This window comes from Triticum urartu, chromosome 2A (assembly GCF_056163025.1).
Source record: "Triticum urartu cultivar PI428250 chromosome 2A, HENAU_Tu73, whole genome shotgun sequence".
NCBI lineage: Eukaryota > Viridiplantae > Streptophyta > Magnoliopsida > Poales > Poaceae > Triticum > Triticum urartu.
In genome coordinates, this window is record NC_141874.1 from 342,822,723 (window position 1) to 342,846,526 (window position 23,804).

At 44.6% G+C, this 23,804-nt stretch overlaps 1 pseudogene; it reads left to right on the forward strand.

Moving 5' to 3' along the window:
* Positions 1–20,445: 20,445 nt before the first annotated feature.
* Positions 20,446–21,144, forward strand: LOC147985032 (uncharacterized; annotated as a pseudogene).
* The last annotated feature ends 2,660 nt before the right edge of the window (positions 21,145–23,804 follow it).

Sequence of the window (23,804 nt, forward strand, 5' to 3'; positions counted from 1 at the left end):
GATGGCACAATTCACTAGAATTTGTGAAGGAAAGGCAGGAGCAGCGCACGCAACGGGTAAACCGAGCATGCTTAACCGGCGTAGCTAGCAAATGGCAAGGTGCTCCTCCAAGATCTGGGGGTCGGCACGAATGGCAGCCATTGCGACCTCATCTGTGCGTGTAGTCGCGATTTGCTTCTCCGCTGCCAAATGCTCCTTGAGATCCGAGCTATACTACATGCACCATGGCTTAGGGCAACACTTATTTGGTGGAGGGGTCGGTGATTTGGGTGGAAGGTGCTCGCGCTGGCGGTCGGGGCATGTGGGATGTGGAAGGAGGAGGTGGATGGGGTCGGGTGTGGATTACCTGCCTAGATAGGCGAGGCCGAGCAGCGTGAAGGAGGGTCGTCGGCGAGGAGGCGGCACTGCAAGCAAGGAGTGAAAGTTTCAACTTGGAAAGGAAGGCAGAAACAGGGGAAATGTGGCTTTTGGTAAGGGTAGGGGCGGGGAGGTAGATATTTCCACAGAAGCGAAAATTTGGAATCGCTTTAGCAAAAAAACTAGCGTACAAAGTGTCATCAGACATGGTCCCTTATTCAGAACTGTGTACGATATGTGAACATCACAAATAATTCAGATAACTTAACCCGTGTGTGATGAGTTTGAACGTCAAAAATTTTGGTTCGAATTTCCCTGGTTACAGTGGTCATCCACGTCATTGCATAATTTGGGTACACAAAGGAGACTACAACAGACCCACACTTCTTAATCAAGCAAGTTCAGCAATTAAACAGAGCTAGTTGACCTAAACATTACTCTAACAAATTAAAGACTAGTGCTCTTAATAATTAAGCAAAACAAAGAGTACTACTACGGCTGGTGCTCGTCAATCTCCGCCGCCACCTCCATGTCCAGCTCGTACCCGATGGTCTCCCAGGGAAGGGGCTCCATGGCATCAAGTGCACCATACTCCGCAAGCATCTCACCATCCGCGTCCGCCATATCTTTGGAATAGGCCGCCACGAGCTGGGTGTGGGCGGCCAGGATCTGGGCTTTGGTGGGCTCCGTCGTGGCAAGGTATGCCGCGCAGGAATGGACGGCTGCTCGAACTCTCTCCGCGATTGCCAACTCTTCGGTTGTGGGTTGCCGACCGTTGTCAGAGAAGCTTCGTTCGATTTGTGCGGTGATCGCCATGAGCTTGGCGTGGATGGCCTCGACATGGTCGTGGGCGGCCTCCATTAGGGATAAGGCCGCCGCTGCGGAACGGACAACTGGCATGCCGCTCTTGCTAGTTGCTATCCCTGAGGCAAATGCTGTTGCCGCCGCCTGAGAAGCAACATCGGCCGTTTGGGCTGCCTTGGCTGCCCGGACGCAGATTGTGGTCGCCCTCACGAAGCTTGTTAGCACCTGTCTGGCGGTTGCGGCCGCGCTCTCACCGGAGTGGGCCGCCGAAGTTGCCCTCACGACGTGGGTCCACGTCCCCGTCTTTCACCGGCGATAATTGAACAGTGAAATGATATTTCAAGGAGCGGGCTAGTGTGCTTGACACTCCAACGGTGCTCCAAGATATTTTGTGTTGCATCTCACACGGTTGGTGATAATAAACTGTAAAGGATGGTGTTTGAATTGCTTCATTTTTCGTCTTGATTTGAATTACGTAATGGGGTCACAGCTGCAAAGGATGGTGTTTGAATTGCTAGAACTTTTATTTTGCAGTGAACGTGCAACTATAGGTGTGTTGTCAAAAAAATTGGAATTATTCAGGGTTCATTTGGATGTTTTTATACATTAACTTGGTTTTGTAGGCATTTCAGGTGCATAATTCAAATTTGAACTACATGCACATGCTCCGGTGTATATAAACTGGTTGAAAAATGAAATTCGTGTCCTTGGTTGCATGCTTAGGTCCCATGCAAGAAATGGGAATGAATGTCAAACACCCTACCACCGTCACTCGGCCGCAAACATTGAGATACTTGGTTTTTAAATTCTAGTCAATCCAAAACTCGTCTGAAATTCATGAAACTTGGCATGCTATCATGGAGCGACATCAACATGCCGTGGTAAAAAATTTGTCCCATTTGGGCCAGGTTTGGGTATAAGTGTCTCACAAACTAGAGCTTCTCACAACAAGTGTGATGGTTTCGGTAGGGAACGTGCCACCTTTGGGGACGAAACGATATCCGTTGCCTCTTATTGCTTTCAAAAAATTTCTAGTGTCAACATAGAACACCAGGAGTGTTGTGTTCAATTTTTGAATTTTTTCGGGGTTTGTTTGGACATTTTTATACATTAACTTTGTTTTGTAGGCATTTCAGGTGCATAATTCAAATTTGAACTACATGCACATGAAGGAAATATGCCCTAGAGGCAATAATAAAGTTGTTATTTATATTTCCTTATATCATGATAAATGTTTATTATTCATTCTAGAATTGTATTAACCAGAAACTTAGTACATGTGTGAATGCATAGACAAACAGAGTGTCACTAATATGCCTCTACTTACTAGCTCGTGGATCAAACATGGTTAAGTTTCCTAGCCATGGACAAAGAGTTGCCATTTGATGGACGGGATCACATCATTAGAGAATGGTGTGATTGACTTGACTCACCCGTTAGCTTAGCACGATGATCGTTTAGTTTACTGCTATTGCTTTCTCCATAACTTATACATGTTCCTATGACTATGAGATTATGCAACTCCCGAATACCAGAGGAACACTTAGTGTGCTATCAAACGTCACAACGTAACTGGGTGACTATAAAGATGCTCTACAGGTGTCTCCGATGGTGTTTGTTGAGTTAGCATAGATCAAGATTAGGATTTGTCACTCCGTGTATCGAAGAGGTATCTCTGGGCCCTCTCGGTAATGCACATCACTATAAGCCTTGCAAGCAATGTGACTAATGAGTTAGTTACGGGATGATGCATTATGGAACGAGTAAAGAGACTTGCCGGTAACGAGATTGAACTAGGTATTGAGATACCGACGATCGAATCTCGGGCAAGTAACATATCGATGACAAAGGGACCAACGTATGTTGTTATGCGGTTTGACCGATAAAGATCTTCATAGAATATGTAGGAACCAATATGAGCATCCAGGTTCCACTATTGGTTATTGACCGGAGATGAGTCTCAGTCATGTCTACATAGTTCTCGAACCCGTAGGGTCCGCACGCTTAACGTTCGGTGACGAACGATATTATGAGTTTATGTATTTTGATGTACTAAAGGTTGTTTGGAGTCCCGGATGTGATCACGGGCATGACGAGGAGTCTCGAAATTGTCGAGACATAAAGATCGATATATTGGAAGCCTATGTTTGGACATCGGAATGGTTCCGGGTGAGTTCGGGAATATACTGGAGTACCAGGAGGTTACCGGAACCCCCCAGGAAGTATATGGGCCTTATTGTGCCATAGTGGGAGAGAGGAGAAGGGAGCCTAGGAGGGGGCGCCCCCCAAGCCCAATCCGAATTGGGTGGGGGCGGCTCCCCTTTCCTTTCCCCCTCTCTCCCCCTTCCTTCCTCTCCTAATCCAACTAGGGAAGGAGGGAATCCTACTCCCGGTGGGAGGAGGACTCCCTTGGACGCGCTATAGAGGGCCAGCCCCTCCCCCTCCTCCACTCCTTTATGTACGGGGGAGGGGGCACCCCATAGACACACAAGTTGACAATTGTATTAGCCGTGTGCGGTGCCCCCCCTCCACCATAATCCACCTCGGTCATATCGTTGCAGTTCTTATGTAAAGCCATGTTCCATTAGCTTCATCATCACCGTCATCACGCCGTCGTGCTGACGAAACTCTCCCTCGACACTCAGCTGGATCTAGAGTTCGTGGGATGTCTCCGAGCTGAACGTGTGCAAATCGCGGAGGTGCCGTACCTTCAGTGCTAGGATTAGTCGAATCATGAAGACGTTCGACTACATCAACCACGTTATCATAACGCTTCCACTTACGGTCTACGAGGGTACGTGGACAACACTCTTCCCCTCTCGTTGCTATGCATCACCATGATAGATCTTGCGTGTGCGTAGGAAAATTTTGAAATTACTGCATTCCCCAACAGTGGTATCAGAGCCAGGTCTATGCGTAGATGTTATGTGCACAAGTAGAACACAAAGGAGTTGTGGGAGTGGGTATATACATATTGCTTGCTGTCACTAGTTGATTCTTGATTCAGCGGTATTGTTGGATGAAGCGGCTCAGACCGACATTACGTGTACGCTTATGCGAGACTGGTTCTACCGACGTGCTTCGCACACATGTGGCTAGTGGGTGTCAGTTTCTCCAACTTTAGTTGAATCGGATTAAATGAACAAGGTTCTTTCTAAAGATCAAAAAGCAATCACTATATCGTGTTGTGGTTTTTGATGCGTAAGTAAGAACAGTTCTTTCTCAGACCATAGCAGCCACGTAAAACTTGCAACAACAAAGTAGAGGACGTCTAACTTGTTCTTGCAGGGCATGTTGTGATGTGATATGGTCAAGACATGATGCTAAATTTTATTGTATGAGATGATCATGTTTTGTGACAGAGTTATCGGCAACTGGCAGGAGCCATATGGTTGTCGCTTTATTGTATGAAATGCAATCTCCATGTAATTGCTTTACTTTATCACAAAGAGGTAGCAATAGTCGTAGAAGCAATAGTTGGCGAGACGACAACGATGCTTCGATGGAGATCAAGCCGGTGACGATGGTGATCATGACGGTGCTTTGGAGATGGAGATCAAAGGCACAAGATGATGATGGCCATATCATATCACTTATATTGATTGCATGTGATGTTTATCCTTTATGCATCTTATTTTGCTTATTTCGGCGGTAGCATTATAAGATGATCTCTCACTAAATTTCAAGTTATAAGTGTTCTCCCTGAGTATGCACCGTTGCTACAGTTCGTCGTGTCGAGACAACACGTGATGATCGGGTGTGATAAGCTCTACGTTCAGAAACAACGGGTGCAAGCCAGTTTTGCACACGCAGAATACCCGGGTTAAACTTGACGAGCCTAGCATATGCAGATATGGCCTCGGAACACTGAGACCGAAAGGTCGAGCGTGAATCATATAGTAGATATGATCAACATAGTGATGTTCACCATTGAAAGCTACTCCATCTCACGTGATGATCGGACATGGTTTAGTTGATATGGATCATGTGATCACTTAGATGATTAGAGATATGTCTATCTCAGTGGGAGTTCTTAAGTAATATGATTAATTGGACTTAAATTTATCATTAACTTAGTCTTGATAGTATTTGCATATCTATGTTGTAGATTAGTTGCTTGCGTATAGCTTCCTCGTTTTATTTATGATATGTTCCTAGAGAAAACTATGTTGAAAGATGTTAGTAGCAATGATGCGGACTAGCTCCACGATCTGAGAATTATCCTCATTGCTCCATAGAAGAATTATGTCCTTGATGCACCGCTAGGTGACAGACCTATTGCAGGAGCAGATGTAGACGTTATGAGCATTTGGCAAAGCTCGGTATGATTACTACTTGATTGTTTAGTGCACCATGCTTTACGGCTTAGAACCAGGAATTCAAAAACGTTTTGAATGCCACAGAGCATATAAGATGTTCCAAGAATTGAAATTGGTATTTCAGACTCATGCCCGAGTCGAGAGGTATGAGACCTCTGACAAGTACTTTGCCTACAAGATGGAGGAGAATAGCTCAAAAATAGTGAGCATGTGCTCAGAATGTCTGAGTACTACAATCGCTTGAATCGAGTGGGAGCTAATCTTTCAAATAAGGTAGTGATTGACAGAGTTCTCTAGTCACTATCACCAAGTTACTAGAACTTCGTGATGAACTATAATATGTAAGGGATGATGAAAACGATTTCCGAGCTCTTCGCGTGCTGAAATCAGCGAAGGTAGAAATCAAGAAAAGCATCAAGTGTTGATGGTTGACAAGACCACTAGTTTCAAGTAAAAGGGCAAGGGAAAGAAATGGAACTTCAAGAAGAATGGCAAGCAAGTTTCCACTCCCATGAAAAACCCAAAGCTAGACCCAAGCCTGAAACTGAGTGCTTCTACTGCAAAGGAAATGGTCACAGGAAGTGGAACTGCCCTAGATACTTGGCGGATAAGAAGGATGGCAAAGTGAACAATGGTATATTTGATATACATGTTATTGATGTGTACTTTACTAGTGTTTATAGCAACCCCTCAGTATTTGATACTGGTTCAGTTGCTAAGAGTAGTAACTCGAAACAGGAGTTGCAAAATAAACAGAGACTAGTTAAGGGCGAGGTGATGATGTGAGTTGGAAGTAATTCCAAGGTTGATAAGATCACCATCGCACACTCCCTTTACCTTCGGGATTAGTGTTTAACCTAAAATAAAAGTTATTTGGTGTTTGCGTTGAGCATGAATATGGTTGGATCATGTTTATTGAAATACGGTTATTCATTTAAGTCAAAGAATAATTGTTGTTCTATTTACATGAATAAAACCTTCTATGGTCATACACTCAATATCAACGGTTTATTGAATCCCGATCGTAGTGATACACATATTCATAATATTGAAGCCAAAATATGCAAAGTTAATAATGATAGTGCAACTTATATGTGGCAATGCCGTTTAGGTCATATTGGTGTAAAGCCCATGAAGAAACTCCATGCTGATGGACTTTTGGAATCACTTGATGCTTGTGAACCATGCCTCATGGGCAAGATGACTAAGACTCCATTCTTCAGAACAATGGAGCGAGCAACAGACTTGTTGGAAATAATACATACTGATGTGTGTTGTCCAATGAGTGTTGAGGCTCGCGGCGGGTATCGTTATTTTCTGACCTTCACAGATGATTTGAGCAGATATGGGTATATCTACTTGATGAAACATAAGTCTGAAACATTTGAAAATTTCAAAGAATTTTAGAGTGAAGTGGAAAATCATCATAACAAGAAAATAAAGTTTCTATGATCTGATCACGAAAACAAATATTTGAGTTACGAGTTTGGTTTTCATTCGAAATAATGCGGAATAGTTCCGCAACTCATGCCACCTGGAACACCACAATGTAATGGTGTGTCCAAACGTCATAACCATTCTTTATTAGATATGGTGCGATCTATGATGTCTCTTACTGATTTACCGCTATCGTTTTGGGGTTATGATTTAGAGACAGCTGCATTCACGTTAAATAGGGCACCATCAAAATCCGTTGAGACGACACCTTATGAACTGTGGTTTGGCAAGAAACCCAAGTTGTTTCTTAAAGTTTGGGGCTATGATGCTTATGTGAAAAAGCTTCAACCTGATAAGCTCGAACCCAAATGGGAGAAATGTGTCTTCATAGGATACCCAAAAGAGACTGTTGGGTACACCTTCTATCACAGATCTGAAGGCAAGATATTCGTTGCTAAGAATGAATCCTTTCTAGAGAAGGAGTTTCTCTCTAAAGAAGTGAGTGGGAGGAAAGTAGAACCTGATGAGGTAACTGTACCTTCTCCCGAATTGGAAAGTAGCTCATCATTGAAATCAGTTCCAGTGATGCCTACACCAATCAGTGAGGAAGTTAATGATGATGGTCATGAAACTTCAGATCAAGTTACTACCGAACATCGTAGGTCAACCAGAGTAAGATCCGCACCAGAGTGGTACAGTAATCCTGTTCTGGAGGTCATGTTACTTGACCATGACGAACCTACGAACTATGGGGAAGCGACGATGAGCCCAAATTCCGCGAAATGGCTAAGGCCGTGAAATCTGAGATGGGATCCATGTATGAGAACAAAGTATGGACTTTGATTGACTTTCCGATGATAGTAGTGTTACTATCTACAAAGCTCGAATTGTCGCAAAAGGTTTTCGACAAGTTCAAGGTGTTGACTACGATGAGATTTTCTCACTCGTAGCGATGCTTAAGTCTGTCCGAATCATGTTAGCAATTGCCACATTTTATGAAATCTGGCAAATGGATGTCAAAACTACATTCCTTAATGGATTTCTTGAATAAGAGTTGTATATGATACAACAAGAAAGTTTTGTCAATCCTAAAGGTGCTAACAAAGTGTGCAAGCTCCAGCGATCCATCTATGGACTGATGCAAGCATCTCGGAGTTGGAATATACGTTTTGATGAGTTGATCAAAGCATATTGTTTTATACAGACTTTTGGAGAAGCCTGTATTTATAAGAAAGTGAGTGGGAGCACTACAACCTTTCTAATAAGTATATGTGTATGACATATTGTTGATCGAAAATGATGAAGAATTTTCTAGAAAGCATAAAGGAGTGTTTGAAAGGAGTTTTTCAAAGAAAGAACTCGGTAAAGCTGCTTATATATTGAGCATCAAGATCTATAGATATAGATCAAGACGCTTGATAAGTTTTTTCAGTGAGTACATACCTTGACAATATTTTGAAGGAGTTCAAAATGGATCAGCCAAAGAAAGAGTCTTGCTAGTGTTGCAAGGTGTGAAGTTGAGTAAAGACTCAAAACCCGACCACGGCAAAAAATAGAAAGAGGATGAAAAGTCATTCCCTATGCCTCATTCATAGGTTCTATAAAGTATGCTATGTTGTGTACCAGAACTATTGTATACCTTAGCATGATTTTGGCAAGAGAGTACAATAGTGATCTAGGAGTAGATCACTGGACAGCGGTCAAAATTATCCTTAGAGGACAAAGGAAATATTTCTTGGTTATGGAGGTGATAAAAGAGTTCGTCGTAAAGAGTTACATCGATGCAAGCTTTTTACACCAATCTAGATGACTCTAAGTCTCGATCTAGATACATATTGAAAGTGGGAGCAATTAGCTAGAGTAGCTCTGTGCAGAGTATTGTAGACATAGGAATTTGCAAAATACATTGGATCTGAATGTTGTAGACCCGTAAACTAGATGACTAAACTTCTCTCACAAGCAAAACATTATCACTCTTTGGGTGTTAATCACATAGCGATGTGAACTAGATTATTGACTCTAGTAAACCCGTTGGGTATTAGTCACATGAAGATGTGAACTACTCACATAAAGATGTGAACTATTGGTGTGAAATCACATGACGATGTGAACTAGATTATTGACTCTAGTGCAAGTGGGAGACTGAAGGAAATATGCCCTAGAGGCAATAATAAAGTTGTTATTTATATTTCATTATATCATGATACATTTTTATTATTCATGCTAGAATTGTATTAACCGGAAACTTAGTACATGTGTGAATACATAGACAAATAGGGTCTCACTAGTATGCCTCTACTTGACTAGCTCATGGATCAAAGATGGTTAAGTTTCCTAGCCATGGACAAAGAGTTCTCATTTGATGAACGGGATCACATCATTAGAGAATGATGTGATTGACTTGACCCATCCGTTAGCTTAGCATGATGATCGTTTAGTTTACTGCTATTGCTTTCTCCATAACTTATACATGTTCCTATGACTATGAGACTATGCAACTCCCAAATACCGGAGGAACACTTAGTGTTCTGTCAAACGTCACAACGTAACTAGGTGACTATAAAGATGCTCTACAGTGTCTCCGATGGTGTTTGTTGAGTTAGCATAGATCAAGATTAGGATTTGTCACTCTGTGTATCGGAGAGGTATCTCTGGGCCCTCTCAGTAATGCACATCACTATAAGCCTTGCAAGCAATGTGACTAATGAGTTAGTTACGGGATGATGCATTACGAAACGAGTAAAGATACTTGCCGGTAACGAGATTGAACTAGGTATTGAGATACCGACGATCGAATCTCGGGCAGGTAACATACTGATGACAAAGGGAACAACGTATGTTGTTATGCAGTTTGACCGATAAAGATCTTCGTAGAATATGTAGGAACCAATATGAGCATCCAGGTTCCGCTATTGGTTATTGACTGGAGATAAGTCTCGGTCATGTCTACATAGTTCTCGAACCCGTAGGGTCTGCACGCTTGGCGTTCGATGACGATCGGTATTATGAGTTTATGTGTTTTGATGTACCGAAGGTTGTTCGGAGTCCCGGATGTGATCACGAGCATGACGAGGAGTCTCGAAATTGTCGAGACATAAAGATCGATATATAGGAAGCCTATGTTTGGACATCGGAATGGGTCCGGGTGAGTTCGCGAATATACCGGAGTACCGGGAGGTTACCGGAACCCCCCGGGAAGTATATGGGCCTTCTTGGGCCATAGTTGGAGAGAGGATAAGGGAGCCTTGGAGGGGCGCCCCCCCAAGCCCAATGCGAATTGGGTGGGGGGGCCTTTCCTTTCCCCCTCTCTCCCCCTTCCTTCCTCTCCTAATCCAACTAGGGAAGGGGGGAGAATCCTGCTCCCGGTGGGAGGAGGACTCCCTTGGGCGCGCCATAGGCGGCCGGCCCCTCCCCCTCCTCCACCCCTTTATATAAGGGGAAGGGGGCACCCCATAGACACACAAGTTGACAATTGTCTTAGCCGTGTGCGGTGCCCCCCTCCCCCTCCACCATAATCCACCTCAGTCATATCGTTTATGCGAAGCCCTATTCCGGTAGCTTCATCATCACCATCATCATGCCGTCGTACTGACAAAACTCTCCCTTGACACTCAGCTGGATCTAGAGTTCGCGGGACGTCCCCGAGCTAAACGTGTGCAGATCGTGGAGGTGTCGTACCTTCGGTTCTAGGATCGGTCGGATCGTGAAGACGTTCGACTACATCAACCGCGTTGTCATAACGCTTTCGCTTACGGTCTACGATGGTACGTGGACAACACTCTTCCCCTCTCGTTGCTATGCATCACCATGATAGATCTTGCATGTGCGTAGGAAAATTTTGAAATTACTGTGTTCCCCAACAGCACATGCTCCAGTGCATATAAACTGGTTGAAAAACCAAATCTGTGTCCTTGGTTGCATGCTTAGGTCCCATGCAAGAAATGGGAATGAATTTCAAACACCCTGCCACCGTCACTCGGCCACAAACATTGAGATACCTGGTTTTTAAATCTAGTAAATCCAAAACTCGTCTAACATTCATGAAACTTGGCATGCTATCATGGAGCGGAATCAACATGTCGTGGTAAAATTTTTGTCCCATTTGGGGCAGGTGTGGGTATAAGCGTCTCACAAAACCAGAGCTTCTCAGAACAAGCGTGATGGTTTCGGTAGGGAACGTGCCACCTTTGGGGACGAAACGATGTCCATTGCCTCTTACTGCTTTCAAAAAATTTCTAGTGTCAACATAGAACAACAGGAGTGTTGTGATTAATTTTTGAATTTTTCGGGGTTCGTTTGGACATTTTTATACATTAACTTGGTTTTGTAGGCATTTCAAGTGCATAATTCAAATTTGAACTACATGCATGTGCTCCATTGCATATAAACTGGTTGAAAAATCATGCAAGAAATGGGAATGAATTTCAAACACCCTGCCACCGTCACTCGGCCGCAAACATTGAGATACCTAGTTTTTAAATTCTATTCTAGTAAATACAAAACTTGTCTAAAATTCATGAAACTTGGCATGCTATCATGGAGCGGCATCAACATGCCGTGGTAAATTTTTTGTCCCATTTGGGGCAGGTTTGGGTATAAGCGTCTCACAAACCAGAGCTTCTCACAACAACCGTGATGGTTTCGGTAGGGAACGTGCCACCTTTGAGGACGAAACGATATCTGTTGCCTCTTATTTCTTTCAAAAAAATTCTAGTGTCAACATAGAATAACATGAGTGTTGTGTTTAATTTTGGAATTTTTCGGGATTCGTTTGGACATTTTTATACATTAACTTTGTTTTGTAGGCATTTTAGGTGCATAATTCAAATTTGAACTACATGCACACGCTCTAGTGCATATAAACTGGTTGAAAAATCAAATCTGTTTCCTTGGTTGCATGCTTAGGTCCCATACAAGAAATGGGAAATAATTTCAAACAACCTGCCACCTTCACTCGGCCACAAACATTGAGATACTTGGTTTTTAAATTCTAGTAAATCCAAAACTCGTCTGATATTCATGAAAATTTTGCCATTCTATCATTGAGCGGCATCAACATGTTGTGGTAAATTTTTTATCCCATTTGGGGCAGGTTTGGGTATAAGTGTCTCACAAACCAGAGCTTCTCACAACAAGCGTGATGGTTTCGGTAGGGAACGTGCCACCTTTGGGGACGAAATGATATCCGTTGCCTCTTATTGCTTTCAAAAAATTTCTAGTGTCAACATATTTAATTTTGGAATTTTTCGGGTTTGTTTGGACATTTTTATACATTAACTGGGTTTTCTAGGCATTTTATGTGCATAATTCAAATTTGAACTACATGCACATGCTCCAGTGCATATAAATTGTGTGCATTCTGTTAACCATTCACGTGACGCCACACCTCACTCTTTTAATGGCTAGGAGGTGCCGTGCGGACAGGTGCTTGAGTGCTTGACTAAACGGGAGGCGTGCGAGCTGTACTCCAATGCGGAGGCTCATCGGGAAGCATGCGAGCTGTACGCCGCACGGGCTCACTGCAAAGCGAGCCCTTTGAATTCCATGGCCGCCCGCCTTGCTCGCATCCTCTCCATTAATGGCGCCCAAGCCGCAGTTTACTTTGGTTTTAAAATATAAAACACTCATCGCAAACGTTTTAGTTAGAACTCCCGTATGCAAAACCGACAACTTCCCCAGGAAGCCAAGGGAAAATGTGCCTAGCAGGATTTGTGCAGCTCTTCGTCGCCAATGTTTTAGTTAGAACACCCGTATCCAAACCAACAGCTTCCCCAGGAAGCCAAGAGAAAATGTGCCGAGCAGGATTTCTACAGCTCTTGATCGCAAATGTTTTAGATAGAACACCCGTATGCAAAGTGAGAGCTATGGTCTCCCCCCTTAAGTCGAGGGAAAATTCACAGCGCAGGATTTGTGCATCCCTTCAACGCAAACGGTTGTTTTGGATGACCCGTGTGCAACCACGTACAAACAATTTGGTAAGATTTGCATCTGTCATATTGGGTATGTTGCCATTTGTCAAACTGGAAAGATTGACATTTGTTGATCTAGTAACATTGCCATTTGTCAATCCTTGTAAAACTGCGATTTGTCAAAATGTGCAGCTAAAATCACTAGCACTATCTAATTTTTGCAACTAAAATTCAGTAATTAAGCATAGATTTCATTCATAGATTAAGCAGTCGTTCTTAATTTATACAAACCGTTCAACTCGAGAGCTGAACCGACCAAATATTTCCGCAATTGTTGCCAACCACGTACTGAAATAGCTAGTTCAACTATATATACTAGCTAATTTTAAGTATGTTGTATAGTTCCACCACACATCTATAGTCAGATGAATGAACAAAATAGCCCCTAAATACTACTACTACGAAGGGGCTTTGTGCTACTTCCGGCAGCCTCTCCTCTGCTGAGCGCGCTCAGTAAGAGCCAGAGGAGGAGGAGGAGCCTACCGACAAGCTGGACAAATGAAATATGGTTCCTGCAGCTCTTGCACGTTCAGCGACGCTCGCCAGCTCGAACGCCCACTGCCGCTCTAGACGATCCCTCTCGAAGCGACCGGACTGCTCATAGATCTCCTGATTCCTCTCCTCTGCGTCGACGTGTGCTGTGGCCACGGCTGCGGTAAAGCTCTTTGCATGATCGACGAGGCGCTCCTCCTCCTCCCGTAGGACCTCGATGTAGCGCGCAAGGTTGTTGACGCACGTGCGGGCCTCCACCTCCGCCTCCCTCCTTCGGGCGACAGTGGCAGAGTGGGTGATGATCCCAGCGGTCGATGGTGGGCTGGCGGCCACGGCGGCCGATGATGGGGTGGCAGCCACAACCACCACCTCCCGCCTTCGGGCCACGGTGGCGGAGCGGGTGATGTCCACGGTGGCCGGCAATGGGGTGGCGGCCATGACGGCCACCTCCCGCCTTCGGACCGCGGCGGCGGAGTAGGAGATGGCCCTGGCTTTCGACGGTGGTGTGGTGGCAATGGCGGCCGACAACAGCGGCCGACGGGCAGCGGCGGCAGAGCATGTGGTGGGTGTTCCGCGCACACCCAATAGGGATGCGACACGCACTACACTACGCTGGGAACTGCGCTGCCGTCGCGGTGTAGCCTCCCAACTGGAGCTGTCCTCTGATGATGGCAGAGTGGCTGAGCGACGACGAAGGACTGGTGCCATTAGCAATTATGCGAGAAGTAGATGAGATAAGCTACAGGGAGGGAGGGAAAAATGCGACGCGGGACTCGCCGGCTGTGAGGGTTTATATAGCAGGACGGTAAGCTTTGGGATTTTGGGGGATTTCACCGAGTCGGGCGGGAAGCTTGCGCAGGAACCTGCAAGGTTGCGTGGGAACGGGCTCACCGACGATTCATTGGCACCACTTCGAGCCACCATTTGGCGAAAAGAACGCCCCCGCGCGCTGTGCAAGCTTGCACTGTAAGCCGTCTGCGGCAGCGGGTGACAAGACGTGCGAGAGGAGGATGAAGGACACGTACACATACGGTTAATACAAAAAAATGTTTGCGATTTAATTACCTACTATACCCCCATCCTGGTTTATAAGTAGGATTTAACTAATAAAATACGAATGCATGTCGCCAAAGATTATATCATTGGAGTCGTATTTGAACATAGTTTCCAGCTATACAATTTTTGTAACATGCATTAACACTTTTTGGTTAAATTTAAGGTTATATACCAGCAAGAATTTGCCCGCAACACACACGGCTTATTCCATCACAAACAGCTCGGATGGATCAACTATATGCCACGTATCGCACACGCAACCCTAATTTGATTCGTGCTTGATGTCTCTGACATCGCTCACACGGTTCGTCTTATTTGCCACCTATCATTGTGCCGGCCTCTGCTCACGTCCCTCGGTAAGCTCTACTCGCCATTAGGCGTCGCAGCGCGCTCTGCTCACGTCCGTCGGCGCGCTGGGCTTGTGGACACCTTTTCCATGCGTGTTCAACTGCTATATATATATAGGGTCATGCTATTCGTCACCCTGGGTGAGAATAGTTATTCTTCACCCCTCTCAATTTACCATCAATGCCCCATAATTTTACGTTCCGTAAGTTTTGTCTTATTTTCTGACGTAAAAAGAGACCGTAAGAAAATATATAATTGTTGTAAAAAATATTTTATGTTATGTAAAATTACAAACGTAAGAACATAGTGTAAAATACATATAAACTGTAAATTTTCTTGTCTTATGACCTATATTTTTATATTCTTATGCCAAATTTTACGTAGTGAATCAATAGGAATGTAACTATTTAAATTAAAAGCATAATTTAATTATGAAATGATCATAATATTATCTCGGGTGGACAATAACTTATTCTGCACCCTGGGTGATGAATAGTAACACTATATATATATATATATAGCCCGTCTATTCTGATAATATTATCAGAATAGTTATTCTGATAACACTTCCGCACTGCATGCTCAACGCGAGGGCACTGCACTTTCTTTAGAAAGAGCAGTGCATTACAGAGGCTAGTGTACTTCACGTTGGAAAAAACTGCGCGTAGTGTTTTTTCGGTACTGTTTTCGCTCTAGTTTTTTAACCATTTATCGAAACGAGGCGTGTAATATACCGTTGGAAAGCTACGGATTAGGCACAACTTCGTCATGTTGAACACTTTTCGAGATTCCCCGCGGTTTAAGAGCAGTTTGCGGCCCACGAATAGGGGCAGCGAGCGTTTTTTCGCGTTTTTTTCTAAACCGCTCGTCGGAATGAGGCAAATGATACACCGTTGGATAAATATCATCGAGGCGCATCTTTTACATAACTATTGTTTTCTCTAATTCGTTACAGTTTAAGAGAAGTTTCAAATTTACTAGCAGAATTCTGTTTTTTCAAAAAATATTAAATATTTGGTACTGTTTTCGCTCCAGTTTTTTAACCGTTTGTCAAAACGAGGCGTGTAATATCCCGTTGAAGAGCTATGGACGAGGCGCAACTTTCATATGTTGAAATGTTTTTGAGATTCCTCACGGTTTTAAGTTAATTTTAAAAATCATACGATGGACGATGAGTGACTGCGGCCGTTTTTCGCGAAATTTTTACAAATCGGTTGTCGAAATGATTCAAATGATATGTCGTTAGAAAGATATCGACGAGTTGCAACTTTTTCATGTAGAACACTCTTTCTAATTCGTTACGGTTTAAGAGCAGTTTTAAATTTACCAAAATGCGGACACTTTGTTTTTTCGCGACACCCAAATCGATGTGGGTACTTCATCCAACTGAAAACTGCACTGCATCGGATGAAAGACTGCACTGCATCAGACTTGTTAGAGAACTGCATGGTTTATTTTATTCAAACGTAATTTTTTTTCAAGGACGAGAAAGTAGAGTGCAATTCACATCGGGTGTAAATGAACCACAACACTATCAAGAAGTGAACCGCATTACTTTTTTTCCGCCTTCGTAATAATTTTTTTGCACTTACGGGGCGAACAACATCATACGGCCGACCGCACTGCTTCAGAGTGAAAACCGCACTGCATCAGACGGTCAAGTAAACTTCATGATTTCTTTTGTGGAACGTAATTTTTTTTCTCAGACGAGTTTTTGTTGTCTTTTTTTCAACATTTTTTTAACAAGAGTGGACTACGGAGACTAGGGCAAGCGAACCACATCATATATCAAAGTGAACCGCATTACCATCTTGTTGTTTCACTAAATTTTTCACACTTTCATGTTAGGTGCAAGTGAACAGCATCAATCTGAAAAATGAACCACATCTGAGGACCAAACGCACTGCACGTGTTGATGTAGTCGACTGATTTTTGAGACACACGATGCACTTTATACATAGGTGCAATGAGCTGCTACACAAATTGGAGTGAACTATTATTTCCAATCGTCCCACATACAAAAAAATTGCATTCGAGAAAGAAAGTAAACTTTCTATGGGGATTTCTTTCTCTTTTTTATACAAGGTGAACCACTAAGGGGCTGCAGTGCACTTCTTTCCTTCTTTTTTCATTGTTAGTCTTCTTCCGTATTAATCAATAAAGTCAACAGCTAGAGCAAACAATAAAGTCAACAGCCAGCAAACCACCCTCGAAGTTGCATTTTTTTCTGTTGAACAGCTCGGCTATGTATCCCGAACTGCACACTGGCTAAACAAAAAGCTATGCTACATAATCAAACTGCAGGAGAGACGACCGGTGAGCTGAGATACGGGCTCAGCCGAACTTCTTGGTGCAAATAGTGGACTTCATAATACACATTTTACGGCATGATTCATTAACTAGCAAACCATCATCAACAACATTTTTTAGTCTGAGTGTGCAGTGCATTTCTCCATCTCTTTGTTTGCTTCTTCGCCTCCCTCCTGCGAAAGAAACTTAAACTGATTTGCAGCAATTAGCAACAGCGGACCGACATGAGATGCATTGCACTGGAACCGCATGAACCGAAAAAAGTAGTGGACTTCACCAGGAGCCGTCAACTGCATGGCTAGGCGCACCAAACCACATCGCGTGCCCAGCGCACTGCAAGTCTGGATGTATGGGCTGCAAGGGGAGGAGGGGAAGCTCGTTTCCAGATGGGCTGTTCGTCGGGGAAGCTAGCGCACTGACGACTGGAGGCAGCCGCGGTCCCAATGGCGCATGACATGGCCAGTAGGGCGCACACGCGAGGACAACGGCCATTGCAGGATGGCCGAACCGCACGAGCGTGCTGCCCGAGCTGCATGGTGTACTCCTTGGGGGGAGGCCCGATCTGGAATCTCAGGGGCGTAGGGAGGCCGATCCGACGGTGTTGCGTAGTTAGGGGGAGCCCCCGGCCTGGATCCCGATCCAGTGACCCCTGAGGTGGGAGGTGAGCACGCTAGGGGAGGGGAGTTGGGGAGATGTGCATCGGTGGCGGAGTGGATCCAGTGGTTGCTTGGCAGGGGCATGGCCAGAGTTGTTGGTCGGCCCTGGGGCTGATGGCGGCGAGACCATGGTGGAGAGAAGGAAGGTGGGGAGTGGGGATTGGCTAGGCCCAAGGGGTGGGCTGCGACGGCCATGGATCTTGGCTAGGAGGACGAGAGCTCGGGATGGGGAGGAGGATTTGCAAGGAGAGGCAGGTACGGATCAGGGTGCTGGGCGGTGTTGCAGCGCCATAGGAGAGGAACGCCGGGGTGGGGTTGGGCGGTGGCCGGGCACGGGCGGCGTTTGGAAGCAGGGGAGGTGGTGGTGTGGCGGTGATAGGGGGAAGTAGAGGAAGGTGGTGGTCCGGCGACGACACGGTGGAAGCAGGGGGACGTGGTGGTGCGGCGGTGGCGTGGGGGAAGCAGGGGAGGTGGTGTTGCAGCGTCGGCGCGGAGGAAGCAGGGGAGGTGGTGGTGCAGCAGCAGGCATGGGTGTGGGGCGTGGGGGAGGCCGTGGGGGAGAGAGAGATGTTTTGGGTGGGTGACGAGAGGATAAGGCGGGCATTTTTGCTGGATTAGTCTGTAACCGCGGGTCGCTCGGCCGTGTTATCAGAATAAGAGGAAGTGTTATTAGAATAAGGTCTTAAGGGGTGTTATTAGAATAGACCCACCGGTTGCTTGTCATTGAGGCGACCGCGGAGCGCTTTGTTTGCGTTCCTCCGTGCGCGCTCTGCCAGCGGTTGGGCGTGCGCACGATCACGTTGGGGGCCCCATATGCATGCGGTTGCACCGCGCGCGTTGCCACATGATGCAGTTACGTGCGGCACGATGGTGTGTCACACCCTGATTTTCATTTCACAACACTTAAGCTAATTAATCATGATAAAATGTGGTTTGACAAAAACTTTTGAGTGTTTTGGTCTTTGCTTGATTTGATTTTTGTGTGTTGGTTGCAAGTGCTCTAAAAATCAAATAAATCCTCCAACTCTTAGACTCCTTCTCCTTGATCCAAAAACTTGCCCAATGATCATGCCATGTGTGCAGGACATAAAAATAATTTCTTTCAAAAATATTTTGGCCAAAAACTATTTTCTAAATTAGGTTTTTCCAAAAACCCCTGAATTGAGACTTGAACTACAAGTACTTAATTAAAGGTGTGAAAAATCTTTCAAAAAGTATATTTGAAACCTATTAGGTATAGGGCTCCCATAAACCACAAAAATATAATTTTAAAAATTATTTTCCTATTTTATTTAAAGGCTTTTCTTAAGGACAGAAATGGTCTTTAATAGGTTAAAATTATTTTAATTTTTAAAAAATATTTGAGAAAATTTAGGGAAGCTCAATGGACATATATTGTCCATATATCAGAGTTTCAGCACATGGTCATATTCAAATTATTGGTCAAATCCCTCAAAAACTATTTCTGGACATTCAAGCTTTTGAAATGTTTACAAAGAAAATATTCTCCATTAAATACAGGAAAATTCTATCATGTACAAAATGACCTACTTGAGGATCCTACAAAGTCTCATGTCATGGAGAACAATATAGCCCCACCAAACCCTCTCAAAACCATTTCTGTCCTTTCTCAAGTTTGAACAACTTTGCACTGCCAAACATGTCCAAATGCTCTCAAACTTGGTGCACATTCTCAAATGGTGTAATAATGCATCTAGGCAAAATGGCACAAGTTGGAGAGAAGGATATCATGATCAAAGTGTTCTAAAACCCTTTCTGTCCAGAACCAAATTTGAACAACTCTACATTGCCAAGTGTGTCCTTTTGATCTGAATTTTTGTGGACATGTTCAAATCCTCAAATGATGACACTACACCAAGTGGTGCATCAAGGAGAATAGATTTGCATGACTAAATCTTGGAAAAGTCATTTCTATTGATTTCTAGGGTTTACAAAAGTTGCATTGGCCACTTTCTCCACTTGACCTCAAAATTGGTGGTCACTACTTTTATGTGATGCCACTCACTCCTGTTAAATATGATGGCAAGGAGAATGCATTTGCTTTCCGAAACTACCATCAAACACCTGCTGACAAATTTTAAAACTCCATGTTTTAGCCCCTTCCACTAATCTCCATGAGTTGAAACTCCACCCACACCCTAATCTAGTCCCTCTTAACCTCCCACAAGCTTTCCAGCCCAAGGGGCAATGATTGAGGGGGTAAAACCCCATTTTTCTTCTCTGGACAGCAACATTTTCACTCTCTCTCTCTCTACCCTTCCTCTCTTCTACTGGCTCCCCGAGGCATCCAATGCCATTTCCACTTTGTTTACTCCCCCCTGCAGCCACTAGACACAAGTGGACGCGCGAGTGCATGCGGAAAAGCCGCGGATGCCAGCCACTTGCACGCTCTGGAGCGCCTGGCAGAGCACCCGACCGTTGACACCTCGCTCCCCCACCACCTCGGGCTGCCACAGCGCGCCAGACGATGCCCTCGACGTCCGCACCACGACAGCCCTGCTGGCCCCTCCTCTCTCCCTCTCTCTCACCCCTACTGCCCGTGCTCGACGCCGCCCGGCTCAGCCAATGGGCACACGAGCTCGGGTCCCGCCAGGAGCTCGCCCCGCTCCCCCTCTCATTTTCCCTCGGCTTGGACCACGACCACAAGCGCCCCATACACGCCCCAGAGTGTCCCGTATGGCCTCTGGCGACGCCCCAGGCCATGGCCGTGAGCTCCGCCTACGACGCACCTGGCCTCACTACTTAAGGTCGTTCCAGGCCCTCCTCGCTGCTCCATTTGCTCCCTCTATCTCCCGTACACCACCCAGGCCAGCCCATTCCTCCTCCCGTGCCCTCCAACCACCTCCATGGCCGGAGCCGAGCCGTCGGACTCTGCCCAAATTCGTGCCAACCCGAGCCCCTCCTCTCCACCTCATGGCCTAAGAACATCTCCGCTACCATCATGCATATCTCCCCCTCTTCATTTCGTCGTCTCCGCAGCTGCAGCGCCATGCCCCAACCTAACTGTCGCCTCCGTCCGCCATGGGCTATGCACCGCTTGCATCCGGCCACCCCAGCCGTCGTCGCGCACCTCGGCGGGTGCATCACGCTCTCCTGAATCCGTCGGCATGCTGGGCGTCGCCGAACGTGGCCGGTACCGCCGGAGAGAGTGCTGGCGCCGCTTGGCCTCGCCTCCCCTGCCTCTGCTCTGTTCGAGCGGGAGGTAGGAGATGGCCTGAGCGCCGGGCCCCGCCGTTTAAGTGGAAACGGCTTCAGCGAAATCCGCCTCCCTGGCATGAAGGCGGGCCTCCGCGAAGCCGCCTTCGACGTCAACCCCCCCCCCCTCAGCGCGCGCGGCCGAGCTGCTGGGCCGGCCCAGCAGCGCCCTACCGTTAAGCCTCGCCCAAAGCACGCTGTTGCCGCCCAGATCCAGCCCGTTTGGGTAAAAACCTTTTCCTTTTTCTTTTCTATACAATTTGTAAAATCCATAAACAATTCAAAATAACTCCAAATTTGATGATTCAAAATTTCTAGTAGTTTCTAAATTTGTGACCTATCTCATGGTGCTATTTGTACATTTTTCCAGAATACTTTCTTTCACACATATTTCACAAAACCCCATTTCCCTATTTCTGTGATGGACTTTGGAAAATCACAAAGAGATCATCTTTGATCCAGATGCCATGATTCAAATTCCTAGATGCTTCTAAGTTCATAACTTAGCTTATGAACATTTTTCTTAATACGTTCTGTCCCACACAAAATAATGAGCCATTTCTTCATATTTGTCAACTTTGCAAATTCATAGGAAATTCATTTGAACTCCAAATCCAGTGAAACCAACTCCTAGATGCTTCTAAAATCATGGTTTGTTAAATGGGTGCCTTTGCTCATTTTTCAAAAATATATTTCTATACACTTCTTGCAAATCCACAAATCCCTTGATTCCATCATATTGAAATGTTCAGGAATATCCACTGACCCAATCCCAATGAAACCACTATGGTTATTTTTCATATAACCAGAGATGTCCTAGAAAAGTCAAATTAATATTTTTGGAGCACTTTTATTTTCTGCCTTGTTGTGTTGCTTACTATGATTGTTTCCGACATTAGTTGACGAAGTAGACGAAATACTCGGAGATGGACCAGAAGATTTGAAGACTCTGATGAACCAGGCAAGCAGCCCTTTGACCATGTTGAACCCTTTTATATCACGAGAACATTTTCACTGTTTCATCGAGTGCATGATGGTTCTTGAATGGCAACCTTGCTGGGCTTGCCTCTGTTGCACACCCGTTGATACTTGCATTATTCATGAATCTATCCTTGTTTAGAGTTGTGTTGATGGATTATAGAAATATATGCTATAGTAGTTGGCAACGCAAAAGGTGTCCGGGCTATGCATGAAAAGAAACAAGTGTGGTTTGACATACTTGCAAACAGCCCTAGTGGATGCCACTGATGCCCCTGGGAGATGATGATGAACTAGGTCACTACTAGTTGGAGAAGTAGTGTACCGAGGCTTGATAAAAGTGTTGTTTACAGAGACGGATTAGATTTAAGATTTGTCGACCGTCCCAACCTTACATGCGCAACCACTCTACCCTTATATGGGAAAGGGCATTCGATACTAGCTTGGAGCCCACATTACTAGTGATGGGAGAGTTGTTGTTGCGCTCTCTCGGGACGGGGTCATGCCAGGTAGGGCGGCCAAGAACATTTTTATGGGGCACCGGACACACCGTTGGTACCCCGTGCCAGTGGTATGTGACAAACATGGGAGCTAGGATAATCATGATAAAATGTGGTTTGACAAAAACTTTTGAGTGTTTTGGTCTTTGCTTGATTTGATTTTTGTGTGTTGGTTGCAAGTGCTCTAAAAATCAAATAAATCCTCCAACTCTTATACTCCTTCTCCTTGATCCAAAACCTTGCCCAATGATCATGCCATGTGTGCAGGACATAAAAATAATTTCTTTCAGAAATATTTTGGCCAAAAAGTATTTTCTAAATTAGTTTTTTCCAAAAACCCCTGAATTGAGACTTGAGCTACAAGTACTTAATTAAGGGTGTGAAAAATCTTTCAAAAAGTATATTTGAAACCTATTAGGTATAGGGCTCCCATAAACCACAAAAATATAATTTTAAAAATTATTTTCCTATTTTATTTCAAGGCTTTTCTTAAGGACAGAAATGGTCTTTAATAGGTTAAAATTATTTTAATGTTTCAAAAATATTTGAGAAAATTTAGGGAAGCTCAGTGGACATATATTGTCCATATATAAGAGTTTCAACACATGGTCATGTTCAAATTATTGGTCAAATCCCTCAAAAACTATTTCTGGACATTTCAAGCTTTTGAAATGTTTACAAAGAAACTATTCTCCATTAAATACAGGAAAATTCTATCATGTCCAAAATGACCTACTTGAGGATCCTACAAAGTCTCATGTCATGGAGAACAATATAGCCCCACCAAACCCTCTCAAAACCATTTATGTCCTTTCTCAAGTTTGAACAACTTTGCACTGCCAAACATGTCCAAATGCTCTCAAACTTGGTGCACATGCTCAAATGGTGTAATAATGCATCTAGGAAAAATGGCACAAGTTGGAGAGAAGGATATCATGATCAAAGTGTTCCAAAACCCTTTCTGTCCAGAACCAAATTTGAACAACTCTACATTGCCTAGTGTGTCCTTTTGATCTGAATTTTTGTGGACATGTTCAAATCCGCAAATGATGACACTACACCAAGTGGTGCATCAAGGAGAATAGATTTGCATGACTAAATCTTGGAAAAGTCATTTCTATTGATTTCTAGGGTTTTCAAAAGTTGCATTGGCCACTTTCTCCACTTGACCTCAAAATTGGTGGTCACTACTTTTATGTGATTCCACTCACTCCTGTTAAATATGATGGCAAGGGGAATGCATTTCTTTCCCAAACTACCATCAAACACCTTCTGACAAAATTTAAAACTCCATGTTTCAGCCCCTTCCACTAATCTCCATGAGTTGAAACTCCACCCACACCCTAATCTAGTCCCTCTTAA